Below are 5,297 nucleotides of genomic sequence, written 5' to 3'. Positions count from 1 at the left end.
TATGTAAATGATTTACCGTCTTTTTGTTTTGTGGCAGACTAGCGTGCCCGTTGATTTGACACCCTTGCTACTGTTGCCAGTTTGAGGGCATCACATAGGCGCTGAATGAACCAGGTGCCGAACAAGGAATCATGCGGTTTCACAAAATATTGTCGTGCTTGGATGTTGTGCATGCAAAAATGTGTAGGTGTTATTGCATATAAGGTTTTTAAGATAAGAAGGTAGAATGGCCTGCTCAAATTTGTCCAGTTTGGAGTGATCTTGATCATTGCAAAACCATGAACTTTAACCTCACGGATATATCGAGGCTCTCCTATCGGAGGAACTCAACGACCTTTTCGGTCGTATAGCCTTTAACGATCTTCCCTTCTTCCGGGTGTGCTTGATTCCCAACACAATGTTCTCGGAATTCCCAGAAAACATTCAAAGGGATATATGCTATGCAAGAATACGCGGTTGTACATCTTATCTCCTACACGTGACCAAATGCTAGCACATACGCGCTCACAGCCATTGCACCGTTTACTCTCGGATGTTCACAAGGATAACAGACATTAATGTAGCATAATGATATTAACAAATGATAAAATCTCGTATAGTGACGATGCATGTGGGGCTTAAATTGGCCGCACATAATGCGGCCCATTTTACACGCGTTAGTTCCTTTTGAAATATTTGCAAAACGCAAGTACTAAAAGTAAAGTTCAACATATTATGTGTTATAAATATTATACATGCAAACGATGATTAGTACTACATAAAAACATTTAAATATACACACATGTATTATAAAATTGTTTTTAGTAAATGCGGGCACTTAAAATGTTTAATGAATATAAAAACGAATACACCTGCGGCTTATATTTAAATTATTCAAATTGATGAATATAAACATTTACTAAATATTTATGAATATTTTCTTGTGACTTATATTAAAAATCATATAATTTAAATATTAGCACGACGGAATATTTGTACGAACATTTTAAATCTTAAATTATGAGTATTTTTAATTGTACAGACATCGAATTATAACTATGTGCCTATAATCAATGAAATGTTTGTAGAATTAAAATAATATTTATGAATTGTAATGTTAAAAATATTTGCATTTTTTTAATTATACAAACATTTTAATAATTTACAAATATTATTTTACATATACATATATATTTAAAATAATACATGATCAGTTTAGAAAAGTAATTTATTTCGTTTGTATGTATAATAAAATTTATACCTCACGAATATTTAAAGGTTATTTTTATTACTACCTCCGTCCTGGTTTATTAGTAATTTAACTAACAAAATGTTAATGCATGTCATAAAAACAATATAATTGAAAACTATGTTTAAATACGAATCCAACAATATAATTTTTGGTGACATGTATTAATATTTTGTCAGTTAAATCTATAATAAAATTTTGACTCAAAATACAAAGGGGACTTATAACCAGGACGGAGGTAGTACTGAGATTAGAATTCTTTTTCTGGAGGAAAGGCCATCATGGCTAGCTTTATTAATTCAAAGAACAATTACATCGTTCACAAGTTGGCCAACAATGAACACAGGAGGTTCATTTGTCCAACTATAATCACACTTATTACAATAACTAAACTTTGTTAGCTCATGAGCAACAGAATTTACTTCACGAAAACAGTGTGTGAAGATGACCTTTCCTATTGACGTAGCTACGTCTATACATTCTGCAAAAATTGCGGCTGCTGAGTCCCACCATTGATCTTGACCTTGGCAATAGTTTACCACATTTTGAGAATCTGATTCAGCTTCAACTCTATTGAACCCCATAGAATTTGCCAGGATTAACCCATCCCTCATTGCCATAGCTTCCATAGTCATTGCATCTGCAGCATGGTCATAAAATCTGCATTTGGCTGCTATAAATACTCCTTTTTCATCGCGCAAGACAGCAGCCGTTGCCCCCATACCATCATCCGCGTGGTACGATGCATCTACATTTGACTTTACAAACTTCGGTTCTGGCCTTGTCCATTTATGTTCTCTCACTTCCCTCTTCTGGATTGACTTGAGATGATTCCCAACTATGGCTAGGATCGAGTTTGGCCATCTAAACTGAGGTGGGCAACCATCATGATGAGTATGTTGCCTCCGCAGCCACCATAAATACCAGCATCCCGCCGCGACAACTTCCTTACAATTCATACTTGGCATAAGAGGCAGGGGTTCATCCAAGTCTAGTAGAAGTGATTCCAGTATTACCGAACCAGAGAGATCCATTCTAGCTGCAGTTCCTATTCGGTCCAACAGGCCAAGACCTTGCCACAAACACTTCGCCAAGTCACATTGGAAGAGAAGATGACGCATATCTTCTGGACCTTTTCTACATACTGGGCATTCTCCACTAACTGGTATATGTTTGTTTGCCAGAATGGATTTTAAAGGAACTATACCTCGCAAAGCTCGCCAACAGAAGATCTGTATCTACCTAGGTACTTGTAATTTCCAAAGCTGATTCCAAATCACCGTTTGCAAGGTACTACTGGAGGTCAGATTCTCTCCTAGTTGACCTCTGAACTTATCTGACCATTGTACTTGGTATGCTGTCCTCACTGAAAAAATTCCATTTCTTGTGTGATGCCAAGCAATGAAGTCATCGAAAGCCTGAAAATTTAGTGGAATTTGCAGGATCCTCATTGTGTCCACTGGATTAAAAATATCTCTGATCAACACATCATCCCACTGACCTGTAACTGGATCGATTAAGTCTATTACCTTTGATATCACAGTGTGTCCTCGAGGGGTTATTACCTTCCTATCTGGGCTAGATGGAATCCATGGATCCTCCCAAATATTCACCTTTTCTCCTGAGCCAATTCTCCATATATACCCCCGCTTGAAAGTAGTCAGTCCAGCAACAATGCTTTGCCAAGTGAAGGAAGAGCCTCTCTTCGGCCCTGCTTGCAATAAATCTGTTGAGGGATAATATTTTGCCTTCAAAATTCTTGCACAAACTGACTCTGGATTTGTGATCAATCTCCAGCATTGTTTAGCAAGTAAGGCCAGGTTAAAGGAATATAAATCTCTGAAACCCATTCCTCCATCATATTTTGGGATACATAATTTCCACCATGCAAACCAATGTAACTTTTTATCATCTTCTTCATCTCCCCACCAAAACTGAGCAATAACATCTGTAATATCTTTACATACACCTTTTGGTAGGCAAAAGACAGACATAGCAAAAACTGGTATGGCTTGAGCAACAGCTTTTAATAGAATTTCCTTTCCTCCTATAGATAATTGTTTCTCCATCCAACCTTTTAAGAGTTTTTTGATTTTTTCACAGAAGTGTTTAAAACAATCACTCCTATCAGCCCCAACTAGTGCAGGAAGGCCCAAATATTTGTCAGACAAGGCTTCTGTAGCAATGTGAAGTTCCTGACTAATCTCATATCTAGTTTGAGCATTTGTATTTGAACTGAAGAAAATACTAGATTTACCCAGGCTTACCATTTGACCTGAATTTTCACAGTAGGTATCCAACACCTGCCGTAAGGAAGTTGCATTCAACATATCTGCTCTCATGAGAATAAGAGAATCGTCAGCAAATAAAAGGTGCGAGACTGACGGTGCATTTCTGCACACTCTCAACCCATCGATGCCACCAACTTCTTCTTCAAACTGCAGCATGCTGGATAAGCCCTCTGCACAAATCAAGAACAAATAAGGAGATAAAGGGTCCCCCTGCCTTATACCTCTGGTAGGAATAAACATGTTTGTCTCTTGGGAGTTGTACCGAACTTTATATCTGACTGAGCTCACACATGCCATTATCAGATTAATCCACTGATCATCAAAACCCATCTTATGCATCATATTTCTCAGGAAAACCCATTCAACTCTATCATATGCTTTGTGCATGTCTAATTTGACAGCACATAACCCAGCCTGACTATTCTTGGTATTCTTGATCTTATGGATGCATTCATAAGCAACTAGAATGTTATCAGTGATCATTCTGCCCGGGACAAAAGCACTTTGGGTAGGTGAAATAATATCAGGTAAGATGCTCTTTAACCGAACTGAAAGCATCTTAGAGATTATTTTGTACAAGACATTACATAAGCTTATGGGGCGGTACTGTGTAATCAGCTCCGGGTTCTCAGATTTTGGGATCAGCACAATTGATGTATCATTCCACTCCTCCGGAATCTGCTTTGAGTTTATAGCATGTAACACTGCAGCAGAAATTTCATCACCCAAGATGTGCCAATATCGTTTGAAAAATATTGCATGCAGCCCATCAGGACCTGGGGCCTTAAGGTCTCCAATACTAAATACAGACTTACGCACGTCCTCAACCGAAAAAGGAGCCAGGAGCATAGTATTCATCTGATTTGTCACTTTGGTTTGCACTTTCTGTAGCATCTCTGGATCGGTGTGCTGGACTTCAGACGTAAACAGGTTCGTGAAGTAACCTTGGATGTGAGGGTTTAGCTCTACAGTACCTTGCATAATATCACCATTATCATCCTTCAACTTTTTGATATAATTCTTTTTCCTTCGAGCCAAAGCAAAAGCCTGAAAAAACCCAGTATTTGAACTGAGATTAGAACTTACATTACCTACAAATTCCTAAATAAAACTAACAGGAGCAAATGGGGCGCACTGACGGCAGTCCATTTGAGCCCCACAAGCGCCTCAATATGTCAAGACGTGAATGGTGTAGGGGTCAGGACCGACCTTGACCGAACCAAGGGTTGGGCGTTCGACACACGGAGCCCTCCATTTTTTTGTTAATTTTAGTATGTACGTGCGGGACCCACAGGCCATAGAGTAAAAAAATGAAATTCCATCTTTCCAATGTCAACGGGGTCTTTTTTGGAGAAAAAATCAAGGGGGTTTTCGCAAAAAACTGGCCACACACCCTCTCTTGGATTCACCGGTGATGACGTACGTGGCGCCACTGAAGATTGTCTTGGACAGCGGCGAGCTCCGGAAGTCACGCAACATGGAACCTCATGCCCGTTCTTCAAGCGCGATGCTCCCAAAAGAGTAATGACGTACAGGACGTCGCCATCATGCCGGTTCAGCTTCGAACCAAGGCTTTCGCCCGAAGACCGCTACCAATCCCAGGCGCGAGAGCTGGAGATGCTGACACACCTTGGCGACGCCTCCAAGGAGAAGAACGACACCCACGGGCGCCTTCTTCGCCAGCACCGATCACGGGCAGGAATTTCTTCCGGATCGCCGCACACCTCCATCCCTGCTCTCCAGATTGGGGCCACATCATCCAAGTTGGCCACTCCGCC

The sequence above is a fragment of the Triticum aestivum genome, chromosome 1D, assembly GCF_018294505.1.
Source record: "Triticum aestivum cultivar Chinese Spring chromosome 1D, IWGSC CS RefSeq v2.1, whole genome shotgun sequence".
In the NCBI taxonomy this organism is placed as follows: Eukaryota; Viridiplantae; Streptophyta; class Magnoliopsida; order Poales; family Poaceae; genus Triticum; species Triticum aestivum.
Note: the sequence above shows the minus strand (reverse complement) of the source record.